At 45.9% G+C, this 13582-nt stretch overlaps 1 long non-coding RNA gene across 2 annotated transcripts in view; it reads right to left on the reverse strand.

The window, feature by feature from the left end:
* Positions 1-13582, reverse strand: part of LOC137305373 (uncharacterized) — a 65215-nt gene that overhangs the window by 25682 nt on the left and 25951 nt on the right. Inside the window, exon 3 of one of the 2 annotated variants that reach the window (XR_010958706.1) lies at positions 3864-4077. The exons of the other annotated variant lie outside the window; for it this stretch is intronic. This is a non-coding gene — a long non-coding RNA (uncharacterized lncRNA). Of the gene's footprint in view, positions 1-3863; positions 4078-13582 lie in introns of those variants that run through there. 2 annotated transcript variants of the gene reach the window in all.

Below are 13582 nucleotides of genomic sequence, written 5' to 3' on the forward strand. Positions count from 1 at the left end.
ACGTCCAAGCAGAGTTGGCAACACATGTAGATCCAAATGAAGAGCCAGCATTACCGCATGGAGTCTCAGCATAAACACATTGCCAGGCCCACAACAACCATCACACAGGCAATTATTACTTTTCTATCTGCAACAGAAACTCCATCAACATCCTGGGGGTCACCATTGACCAGAAACTTAACTGGGCCAACCACATAGATACTGTGGCTACAAGAGCAGGTCAGAGGCTGGGTATTCTGCGGCGAGTGACTCACCTCCTGACTCCCCAAAGCCTTTCCACCATCTACAAGGCACAAGTCAGGAGTGTGATGGAATACTCTCCAGTTGCCTGGATGAGTGCAGCTCCAACAACACTCAAGAAGCTCGACACCATCCAGGACAAAGCAGCCCGCTTGATTGGCACCCCATCCACCACCCTAAATATTCACTCCCTCCACCATTGGCGCACCGTGGCTGCAGTGTGTACCATCCACAGCATGCACTGCAGCAACTCGCCAAGGCTTCTTCGACAGCACCTCCCAAACCCGCGACCTCTACCACCTAGAAGGACGAGAGCAGCAGGCACATGGGAACAACACCACCTGCACGTTCCCCTTCAAGTCACACACCATCCCGACTTAGAAATATATCGCTGTTCCTTCATCGTCGCTGGGTCAAAATCCTGGAACTCCCTTCCTAACAGCACTGTGGGAGAACCGTCACCACACGGACTGCAGCGGTTCAAGAAGGCGGCTCACCACCACCTTCTCAAGGGCAATTAGGGATGGGCAATAAATGCCGGCCTCGCCAGCAACGCCCACATCCCATGAACGAATAAAAAAAAAACGAGCGGATAGGTTTTGATTGCTTCCAGCTCCATAATCCAGGGTGTTGATTAAATTCTTTGCCCTCTACATTAATTTGCTTTTGTAGGGGGCTCGATCAAAAAGTTTGCAGTTGATACAAAAATTGGCCGTGTGGTTGATAGTGAGGAGGAAAGCTGTAGACTGCAGGAAGATATCAATGGACTGGTCAGGTGGGCAGAAAAGTGGTAAATGGAATTCAATCCGGAGAAATGGGAGGTAATGTATTTGGGGAGGGCAAACAAGGCAAGGGAATGCACAATAAATGGAAGGATACTGAAAGGTGTAGAGGAACAAAGGGACCTTGGAGTGCATGTCCACAGATCCCTGAAGGTAGCAGGACAGGTAGATAAGGTGGTTAAGAAGGAATGCAGGATACTTTCCTTTATTAGCTGAGGCATAGAATATAAGAGCAGGGAGGTTATGCCAGAACAGTATAAAACACTAGTTGAGCCACAGCTTGAGTACTGCGTACAGTTCTGGTCACCACATTACAGGAAAGATGTAATTGCACTAGAGAGAGTACAGAGGAGATTTACAAGGATGTTGCCAGGCTGGAGAATTTTAGCTATGAGAAAAGATTGGATAAGCTGGGGTTGTTTCCTTTGGAACAGAGGAGGCTGAGGGGAGATTTAACTGAGATGTATAAAATTATGAGGGGCCTAGATCGAGTGCATAGGGAGGACCTATTTCCCTTAGCAGAGGGGTCAGTGACCAGGGGGCATAGATTTAAAGTAATTGATAGAAGGATTAGAGGGGAGCTGAGGAGAATTTTTTTCACCCAAAGGGTGGTGAGGATCTGGAACTCACTGAAAGGGTGGTAGAGGAAGAAACCCTCAAATCATTTCAAAGTACTTGGATATGCACTGGAAGTGCCATAACCTACAGGGCTACGGACCAAGTGCTAGAAATTGGGCTTAAGCTGGATAGCTCTTTTTCGGCCAGCACGGACAAGATGGGCCGAATGGCCTTCCTCTGTGACGTAACTTTCTATGATTCTATGGCCCTTTTCTCCCATCTTTAAGATCCACTTGACAGTCTGGTGTCAACAGACAGAAAAAAATAATCAAATGGCTGCATACAGTGACATCACAAGTCCCGGCCAGAATGGAGATGATTGGGTAATTCCCCTGCCAATCATGCCCGGAGCCCACACTGCTATAAGTGACTAGGATTGATTTTCTACACATAATTTCTATTCTGTAACTATCCTCTACTCCCTGCGTTTTGCTGGAGAAATAATCCTGCTTTTATCGGGAGACTTTGCTGTAGTTTCGGCCATGGGTTCTGCTTGCTGTAGTTTGAGAGACTGTTTAAACATAGAAAAATAGGAACATAGAAAATAGGAGCAGGAGTAGGCCATTCGGCCCTTCGAGCCTGCTCCGCCATTCAAAATGATCATGGCTGATCCTCTATCTCAATACCATATTCCCGCTCTCTCCCCATACCCCTTGATGCCTTTAGTATCTAGAAATCTATCTAGTTCCTTCTTAAATATATTCAGTGACTTGGCCTCCACAGCCTTCTGTGGTAGAGAATTTCACAGGTTCACCACCATCTGAGCGAAGAAATTTCTCCTCATCTCAGTCCTAAATGTCCTACCCTGTATCCTGAGACTGTGACCCCTCGTTCTGGACCTCCCAGCCAGGGGAAACATCCTCCCTGCATCCAGTCTGTCTAGCCCTGTCACGTTTGAATGAGATCCCCTCTCATTCTTCTAAACTCGAGTGAATACAGGCCGAGTCGACCCAATCTCTCCTCATACAACAGTCCTGCCATCCCAGGGATCAGTCTGGTGAACCTTCGCTGCACTCCGTCTATGGCAAATAAACTCTGTTCGCTGTAAGTCCTGCCCCACCTCCAACTCATTGTCTGATTACAGTGGTGTCAATACACTTCGTAGTTAAATTCACTAAAGCTCTGAGGGATAGAATATGTCTGCCACGAGTGGATTTGTTTCCTGTAATGATTTATAACCACAGCTTTATGTGTTCGAGGATTCACCAGCACTAATTATTTTCAAGATGGCCGACATGAAACACTACACGGGTTTAACTGAATAGAAAATAAGAAAGAACTTGCGTTTATACAGCGCCTTTCACGACCTCAGGACACCTCAAAGCGCTTCACAGCCAATGAAGTACTTTTGAAGTGTAGTCACTGTTGTAATGTAGGAAACGCGGCAGCCAATTTGTGCACAGCAAGATCCCACAAGCAGCAATGAGATAATGACCAGATAATCTGTTTTTTTTTTAAGTGATGTTGCTTGAGGGATAAATACTGGCCAGGACACCGGGGAGAACTTCCCTGCTCTTCTTCGAATAGTGCCACTGGATCTTTTATGTCCACCGAGAGGGCAGACAGGGCCTCGGTTTAACATCTCATCCGAAAAGACGGCACCTCCGACAGTGCAGCACTCACTCAGTGCTGCATTGAAGTATCCGCTAAGATTATGGGGCTCAAGTTTTTGGAGTGGGACTTGAACCCATGACCTTCTGACCAACTGAGCCACTTCTCACACCTTTATGTCATATATTATACATGCTGCTTGGAGCTTCACTAAGGAAAACAAACCACTCATGCCACTGTATAAAATAAACGTACTACAGAATATTATTTATTGCTGGAACCTCTAAATCGGAATGTTTATTTGAAAGGAAGGTAAACTTAGAAGAACAATTCATCTGGAATACATTCAATAATGGTTAAAATGAAAGCTAGCCTCAGTCCTTCTAGGTAGGAAAGGGATCCGGCTTCTAACCGCTCAGCCGAGACCCCTGCTGGAAATGGGGATTGTAAGTGAGCGAACGATTGACCCTAATAGTTGAACAGCCTACCCATGCACGCTTGGGTGAGTAAGACGGATTTTAATTGTCCATCAAGAAACCATCCCATCTATTAGGGTGACATCATGAAAAGTATGACTATGCTGATCACCGGAAGGGCCCGAACAGTGAGACTCCATTTTTGAAAGGGGTCCTGATGATGAGACTCCCTTTTTGAAAGAGATCCTGATGGTGAAACTCCCTCTTTGAAAGGGGTCCTGATGGTGAGACTCCCTCTTTGAAAGGGGTCCTGATGGTGAGACTCCCTCTTTGAAAGGGGTCCTGATGGTGAGACTCCCTCTTTGAAAGGGGTCCTGATGGTGAAACTTCCTCTTTGAAAGGGGTCTTGATGGTGAAACTCCATCTTTGAAAAAGGTCCTGTTGGTGAGATTCCATCTTTGAAAGGGGTCCTGATGATGAGACATCCACTTTTAAAAAGCGGTTTTAAAAGTAATGAAGAGGACATTTGATTATCTCAGAGTAGGGGGAGAACACTCTCATTAATAGTTTTCCACAGCATTTTATGAATTAATTGGCATACTTTGAGATAAGGAAAGAATGTTGACAGGGAGCGACTGGTGGGTGACTAGTTATATTGGAAGTGAGAAGACAAGCTGGTGCAGACTGGACAGCTGTGAAAGTCATTAATGAGCTTTGCAGTAGGAAAAGCACTCGCTTGTAGCTACTACATAGAAGACATTTGACTCACGATGAGCATAAAAGATAAACTTTAATCAATCACAGCTTATTTAAATTCTGAACGCTCATTGGCTGAAAGGTATCCCTAGTTATTGATTGACAATTAGTGGAGCTGAATCAAAGATACCGTAATACAGAGTGTATAGGGTTCACATCAAACTGGAACCTAAAATCAAAATCATGTTTGTGGAGACATATATTCAATACTCATTTAACTGTGTGTTTGGAGATGTGGGGTTAGAATTTCCACGGTGGCTTTTCTGACCTTCTACCATTCCTTTGGCCAAAAATTAGCAGAAGTCCCAGAGAAATGGCATAAGCTCATACTGGGACATGGCTATCAACAGCCCTGTGGTATCTCCAGCCAAGTGCGTAAGCCCAGACACTCAGCATTGCCGGATTATCTGACAGAGGGGGCTTCCCACCTGAGCCCGGTTCCATTCTCACCTACCATCCACACTCAAACATCTTCCAGCGGAGGTAACTGGATAGTGACTAGGAGCTGGAACCCTCCACACCACCAGTACATGGAAACTGGAGTCAGTTCTAGTGCCCCTACCACCGACCCAGTTAATATCAGCATAAACCAGGGATTAACCTCGTCTGTATGGTTCAGTGCCACAGATGCATTGCGAAAGCCTTTCTTTTAATTTACTTTTAACAGGAGTACTAACACTTGATAAAGAACAAATTGAGAGCCTTAAACCCTCAGCTGCAGATGGAACATCTGTTCTTCACCTCTCAGATTGACGTAAAGGATCCCAAGGCACTATTCCGAAGAAGAGCAGGGGAGTTCTCCCCAGTGTCCTGGTCAATATTTATCCCTTAGCTAACATCACTGTAAACTGTGGGACCTTGCTGTGTGCAAATTGGCTACTGTGTTTCTTACAACAGTGACTATGCTTCACAGTACCTCATTAGCTCTAAAGCACTTTGGGACGTCCTTTGGTTGTGAAAGGCGCTATATAAATGCAAGCTCTATCTTTCTATCTTTGCATCAGTGAGTGGGAACATCTAAAAGGTTTCAGTGGCCTGAAAAACACAATTACTTAACAAAAAGCCTTTGGCGCTACGGATTATCCAGGGAATTCAAAAGCTCATCACTTCCATCCCACTCTGGTACAACAGACACCATCAACCATAAAGAATAGCAAGGCCATTTAGAATCTAAATCGCCAACTCATCCACAAGTAAATCATTGCCGACTATACCATTAAACAGATGTATACAGAGAGACATCAAATGCAACTGATGACTTAGATATCAGTAGACGTGAGCACACACTGTCACCCCTTGAAGAGCACTGACTGATGAGAGATATTTGACAGTTCATCATTTATCACAGTAGAAATGAGCTTATTGATGAAGGCTGAGGGTGTTTTTAAGGCTATAAATATTTCTTAATACTTATAAGTGGATGTAAATAAACTTAAATGATACGGGTCGATCCCCATTGCTCATGCATGGGGGCAGGATTGCGATGTGTAGCTGCTAATTTGGTCTGTCTTTTTAAGTACTCCTTGTGGGGAAGTGATCCAAACAGGAAAATCTGAGTAACTTTAGCCTGCTTGTAGCTTGTAACTTAAAAGAAAGGCTTTTGCAATGCATCAATGGCACTGAACCATACAGACGAGGTTAACCCCTGGTTTATGCTGATATTAACTGGGTCGGTGGTAGGGGCACTAGAACTGACTCCAGTTTCCATGTACTGGTGGTGTGGAGTTAGGGCGAATGAGTGGTCAATATTTATCCCTTAGCTAACATCGCTGTAGACTGTGGGATCTTGCTGTGCGCAAATTGACGACTGTGTTTCTTACAACAGTGACTACGCTTCATAGTACCTCATTAGCTGTATAGCACTTTGGGATGTCCTTTGGCCGTGAAAGGCGCTATATAAATGCAAGTTCTTACTATCTATCTTTGCATCAGTATTAACCAGGTTTCAGCTCCTACTCACTATCCAGTTACCTCCGCTGTTTGAGTGTGGATGGTAGGTGAGACGGTTAATTAGAGGGCAGTTGTAACCACTTGTGAATCTCTCGCTACTGAGAAAAAAAGAACCGTCTTTCTTCCTCTTTTTGATGATGGTTTTGCATTTGTATCAAAGTGTGACGCTTTGAAGATTAGTGCCCACAGCTCAACAATGGACTTGTCTGTGTTCACTCGATCAACGTGTTAGGTCACTTCTCATTTCCATATCTTTTTGTGACTGTGTATTTAACCTTCTCTTAAATTCTTACGCTCTGTACGCTTTGAGAGAATGTTAAGGAAACCGTTCTTAAGAAACAAGAGAGAGTCTAACCACCTCTCCTTGACATTCAACGGCATTACCATCGCCGAATCCCCCACGATCAACATCCTGGGGTTCACCATTGACCAGAAACTTAACAGGACCAGCCACATAAATACAGTGGCTACAAGAGCAGGTCAGAGGCTGGGTATTCTGCGGTGAGTGACTCACCTCCTGACTCCCCAAAGCTTTTCCACCATCTACATGGCACAAGTCAGGAGTGTGATGGAATACTCTCCACTTGCCTGGATGAGTGCAGCTCCAACAACACTCAAGAAGCTCGACTCCATCCAGGACAAAGCAGCCCGCTTGATTGGCACCCCATCCACCACCCTAAACATTCACTCCCTTCACCACCGGCGCACAGTGGCTGCAGTGTGTACCATCCACAGGATGCACTGCAGCAACTCGCCAAGGCTTCTTCGACAGCACCTCCCAAACCCGCGACCTCCACCACCTGGAAGGACAAGAGCAGCAGGCACATGGGAACAACACCACCTGCACGTTCCCCTCCAAGTCACACACCATCCCGACTTGGAAATATATCGCCGTTCCTTCATTGTTGCTGGGTCAAAATCCTGGAACTCCCTTCCTAACAGCACTGTGGGAGAACCTTCACCACACGGACTGCAGCGGCTCAAGAAGGCGGCTCACCACCACCTTCTCAAGGGCAATTCGGGATGGGCCATAAATGTCGGCTTCGCCAGCGACGCCCACATCCCATGAACGGATCAAAAATAAATAAATGGTGAAAACCGTAAACAGCCAATGTAAGCCAGAATCTAACTGATTTTTAGTGGAGGTACAAATTCCCTCTTTAAGCTGTTGAACGTCTCAGTCTGATGTCAATAGCAACTGACAGTGGAAGCATGGGGATGGGGAAGCGGCTTTTGAAGAATATAAGAACATAAGTTCTGACGAAGGGTCTTTGACCTGAAACGTTAACTCTATTTCTTTCTCCACAGATGCTGCCTCACTTGCTGAGCTTCTCCAGCATTTTCTGTTTTCATTTCAGATTTCCAGCATCCACTGTATTTTGCTTTTGATCAGAACATAAGAAATAGGAGCAGGAGTAGGCCAAACGGCCCCTCGAGCCTGCTCCACCATTCAATTAGATCATGGATGATCTTCGACCTCAACTCCACTTTCCCACCTGATCCCCATATCCCTTGATTCCCTCAGAGTCCAAAAATCTATCGATCTCAGCCTTGAATATACTCAATGACTGAGCACCCACAACCCTCTGGGGTAGAGAATTCCAAAGATTCACAACCCTCTGCGTGAAGAAATTTCTCCTCATCTCAGTCCTAAATGGCTGACCCCTTATCCTGAGACTATGCCCCCCTAGTTCTAGACTCTCCAGCCAGGGGAAACAGCCTCTCAGCATCAACCCTGTCAAGCCCACAGAATCTTATATGTTGCAATGAGATCACCTCTCATTCTTCAAAACTCCAGAGAGAATAGGCCCATTCTACTCAATCTCTCCCCATAGGGCAACTCTCTCAATCCAGGAATCAATCTAGTGAACCTTCGTTGCACCGCCTCTAAGGCAAGTCTATCCATCCTTAGATAAGGAGACCAAAACTGTACACAGTACTTCAGGTGTGGTCTCAAGATGGTTTAACAGCTCCGTAGCCACAGGCTACAATTAACACACTTTCAAATTAGAGCTTTAACTGGGCCAATAGTGGCAACATGCTCGAAGAACTGCTAAATAACCTTGAAATGCAGAAATAGTTTTTTGTTTTTCCCCACAGAGGGAGAAGGCAAACTGGAGGATCGACCACCAACGCATTTTCTTTCCCCTCCGCCAGCCTGACCTGATATATGCTCAAAAGATAGCATCTGAAATGGCCTGAAATCAGTCTACCAGCCTGGCCTCTTGTCCACAAAGCTTCGCATGACTGAAGGAGGCCTAATGAGAGGGAGAAAGTTAAATATACGTGTTAAAAGCTGGGCATTCAAGAAAAATTAATCGGAACAAACGAGATGTAGTACAGCTTTAACAGAGGAAGCAGAGTCTACACCCCTCTGCTTCCAACCCAAACAACATAACCTTCTATTCCTTTCTCACTCATGTGTTCATCTTGCTTCCACTTAAATGCATCTAATGCTATTTGCCTCAACTACTCCTCCTGGTAACGAGTTCCACATTCTAACCACTCTCTGGGTAAAGAAGTTTCTCCTGAGTTCCCCATTGGAATTATTGGTGACTATCTTATATTTATGGCCCTTAGTTTTGGACTCCCCCCACAGGTGGAAACATCTTTTGTACGATTCTAATGATATAATTAGGCTCTTTTCTGACTTTTCCACATAATTCCACTAACTTCACTCCTTAATTGACAAACGTGGAGATTAGGAAGCAGTCTGATGTTGGAAGAGGGCAGGAAGTCCTGAATAAGACAAAGATCCTTCTATCATCAAAATTCTTCTGGTGCTTGAAAAACTATCTGAAACAAGATAAACACTGAAAAAAGGATCCTTTCTCTGTGTTGGAATTAGAATTCCTCGTGCCTGTGTCCTTGATTTGTGCGGATTTGTACTATGAGTGGGCACTATACTGCTGGGGGTATTGCCTTATTGTTCAATTGAATCATCAAGTGTACAATCCCTTCTGCCTGCCCGATACGGAGATGTAGAGCCAGTGTCAGACTGCTACGACTGGAGAGTAATATTGGTATCCTCGTCTTCACCTCCACCCCAACAAAAAACTTCAAGCATTCTGCTTCTTCCTAGAGTTCCAAGTTAAAATGACAGCGAGCGATGTTAATCGTTTATCCTCTACTCCAAATCCTTCCCTACGTTATTGGCATAAGGTTTAAATGTAATTTTGGATGATGATTCTACTGACACTCGTTGTCTAAGCACATACATGAAGGATGAACATCTGACAGAATGGTCTGAATGGCTGCAGTCACCATTACAAAGGTGACTACACTTCAAAAGTACTTCATTGGCTGTAAAGCGTTTTGGGATGCCCTGAGGCCGTGAAAGGTGCTGTATAAATGCAAGTCTTTCTTTTCCTTCTTATTGGAACTTTACCCCAGTACAGGAGAGGAAGGCAGGAAACACAATCGATAACCGTTCCCTTCCATCACTGGCCCACTGCGACTGCAGTATGTACAATCTGCAGGATGCGCTCCAGCAACTCACCAAGCTAATTCGACAGCACCTCCCTCCCCCCTGCAACCTCTAACACCAAGAGGGACAGGAGCAGTATTGCCAATGGAACACCCAAGTTCCCCTCCAAGTCGCACACTATCCTGACTTGGACATGTATGGCTGTTCCATCATCATCAGAATCCTGGAATTCGCTACCTAACACCACTGTGGGAGCACCATCAGCACCAGGACTACAGTGGTTCAAGGAGAGGGCCCAGCGCCATCTTCTCAGGGTAACTAGGGATGGGCAATAAGTGTGGTCTTGCCAGCGTTGCCCACGTCCTGAGAACAAATTTTTCAAAAAAGAAAAAGTCGGTAATGCTGTTTACCCCACACATTGTGCGATTGTTTCAGATTACACAAATCTCTTCTGTTCAAAATGAGCCAGTTGGTTTAGGTGGGGATGGGGACAGTGGAAATATAGAAACATAGAAAATAGGAGCAGGAGTAGGCCATTCGGCCCCTTCGAGCCTGCTCCGCCATTCAATATGATCATGGCCGATCCTCTATCTCAATACCATATTCCTGCTCTCTCCCCATACCCCTTGATGCCTTTTGTGTCTAGAAATCTATCTAGCTCCTTCTTAAATATATTCAGTGACTTGGAGGGGGAGAGGGAAAGAAATGGGCAGTAAATAACAGCGCAGCTTAAATTGTTCAACCAACATGTGCTGGGAGGACCTGAAGGAGACAAATAAATAATTAATTAAAGCACTACAAAGGTTAATCCCCATCGTAATTGGCGTAATAGATCAATGTTGGGCCTTAGCTGAAACACTTCCGCATTTTTCCGTGAATTAATTTTTCAAGTTTTGAATTTAAATTAAGTTAGTCCATCCTGAGGTTTCTAATATGTAGGGGGATAGGGCAGGGGAGTGCGACTAGCTGGATTGCTCTGGGATAGAGCTGGCGTGGACTCGATGGACCGAATGGCCTCCTTCCGTGCTGCAACCCTTCTATGATGCTATGATTCTAACAGAAAGTGATACTTTGATTTCCGATCACACACACTGCTCTTGGTGCAATAGTCCGTCATAATTATAGCCTAGTGATATATCGCAGTAAACCTTGTTGCTATGGAAAGGATGTATAAAACCAGCACTCACTTTCATGAGTAGCGAGTTACCTGTATAATGAAGTTGACGGGCAGGATGATACAAAGATGGGAGGGAAAGTAGAGAGTGAGGAGGACATAAAAAACCTACAAGGGGATATAGACAGGCTGGGTGAGTGGGCGGAGATTTGGCAGATGCAATACAATATTGGAAAATGTGAGGTTATGCACTTTGGCAGGAAAAATCGGAGAGCAAGTTATTATCTAATGGCGAGAAACTGGAAAGTACTGCAGTACAAAGGGATCTGGGGGTCCTAGTGCAAGAAAATCAAAAAGTTAGTATGCAGGTGCAGCAGGTGATCAAGAAGGCCAACGGAATGTTGGCGTTTATTGCTAGGGGGATAGAATATAAAAACAGGGAGGTATTGCTGCAGTTATATAAGGTATTGGTGAGACCGCACCTGGAATACTGCATACAGTTTTGGTCTCCATACTTAAGAAAAGACATACTTGCTCTCGAGGCAGTACAAAGAAGGTTCACTCGGTTAATCCCGGGGATGAGGGGGCGGACATATGAGGACAGGTTGAGCAAATTGGGGCTCTACTCATTGGAGTTCAGAAGATTGAGAGGCGATCTTATTGAAACATATAAGATTGTGAAGGGGCTTGATCGGGTGGATGCGGTAAGGATGTTCCCAAGGATGGGTGGAACTAGAACTAGGGGGCATAATCTTAGAATAAGGGGCTGCTCTTTCAAAACTGAGATGAGGAGAAACTTCTTCACTCAGAGGGTAGTAGGTCTGTGGAATTTGCTGCCCCAGGAAGCTGTGGAAGCTACATCATTAAATAAATTCAAAACAGAAATAGACAGTTTCCTAGAAGTAAAGGGAATTAGGGGTTACGGGGAGGGAGCAGGAAATTGGACATGAATTTAGATTTGAGGTTAGGATCAGATCAGCCATGATCTTATTGAATGGCGGAGCAGGCTCGAGGGGCCGATTGGCCTACTCCTGCTCCTATTTCTTATGTTCTTATGTTCTTATAGAAAAAGACCAGTTCATCCATCAAGCCTGCCCCACACCATGATAGCCGGAGTATCATATCTAAGCACTTCTTCCCTCCACTCACCCCACCTCTCCCCCTCCCCACGCAGCCATGTAATCACCTGGGAGAGGCAAAAAAACCCCAGAGAGAATGCCCAGAGCCCATGAAAAATACTCTGGAAAATTCCTCTCCGACTCCCTCAGACACTCAAAGCTTGTCCAGATGTTCACATTGGCTAAGTGTTCTCTATAAAGACACTTACCAAATTACTGAAAGAAGCACAGCCCACCTCAGCCGATTTGCCATCCCAGAGTCATTCAGGCCTTGAAACAATACGCAAAGGGTTCCAAATCTCAATTTGCCTTTCGATCTGTTTTGGGTTATTTTATTATTTCCCCCCCCCCCTCACCAAAGGGTGACCCTCGCCTGCACAAAGTCCAGCATCCCATCACCTCCACCCTCCTCCCCCAACCTTGCCGAAACTCCACTGGCTCCCTGTGACCCAGTGAATGGACTCAGAGCTCCCACCCCTCCAAATCTCCCCAGGGCTTCGTCAACCCCCTGGAGCCATACATTGCCGCCTGCACCCTCTGCAATGGGCGAATTCTCGCTCTCTACTCCGTCTGATTCGCTACCAAAGGATACCCTGTTTTTAACCATGATTCCCCAGCACTCTGGAACTCCGTCCCATAATTCTTCACCTTGCCACGAGCCTCCCTGCTTTCACAAGCTTCTGCTGTGCCTTCACTTACCCCAGTTCTTCTGTTTTTCTCTTTCCCGTCTTCTTGGCACTCACCCACGTCCTGTGAAACATTCCAAGATGTCTTTTCGTACCACAAGGAGTGCTGTGGAAACTTATGCTGCCGTTCTCTCCTCAAGGGGCTAACTATTGCCGGAGTACCGTTCCACTGTCACCTCAACCAAAGTGCCCGGTTTTCATGTGAGGTTAGACAATGAGTTGGTCTTTAAGCAAAAAAGAGAAGCTGGCTAGGAATTGGCTGATGCGCACCAGTTTTACAGGCGTAAAATGGGCGCCAAGTCGTCCAATATGGCGGGCACCCTGCACGCGCAAATTCCATGCTGGAAGTGTGCCGCCCGCCACATTGGGAAAGGCAGGAAAAGAGGTGTTCAGGGCCCGCACCTGAACCAGGAACGAGTGGTCTATATGCGGCCTAACAGGCCGTCCTTAAAGGGACCACTGCAAAAGATAAGCTTGTTGAAAAATACCATGGCTGCAGTGTGTACCATCGACAGGATGCACTGCAGCAATTCGGCAAGGCTTCTTTGACAGCGCCTCCCAAACCCGCGACCTCTACCACTAGAAGGACAAGGGCAGAGAGACAAGGGAACAACACCACCTGCACGTTCCCCTCCAAGTCACACACCATCCTGACTTGGAAATTTATTGCCGTTCCTTCATCGTCGCTGGGTCAAAATCCTGGAACTCCCTTCCTAACAGCACGGTGGGAGAACCTTCACCACACGGACTGCAGCGGTTCAAGAAGGCGGCTCACCACCACCTTCTCAAGGGTAATTAGGGATGGGTAATAAATGCTGGCCTTGCCAGCGATGCCCACATCCCATGAACGAATAAAAAAAACTTAACTGAATGTGGAGCTGAGAGAAGCAGGAGTGCACCTCCCGCCCACTGCATTGCCGAAGA

The sequence above is a fragment of the Heptranchias perlo genome, chromosome 40 (assembly GCF_035084215.1).
Source record: "Heptranchias perlo isolate sHepPer1 chromosome 40, sHepPer1.hap1, whole genome shotgun sequence".
NCBI lineage: Eukaryota > Metazoa > Chordata > Chondrichthyes > Hexanchiformes > Hexanchidae > Heptranchias > Heptranchias perlo.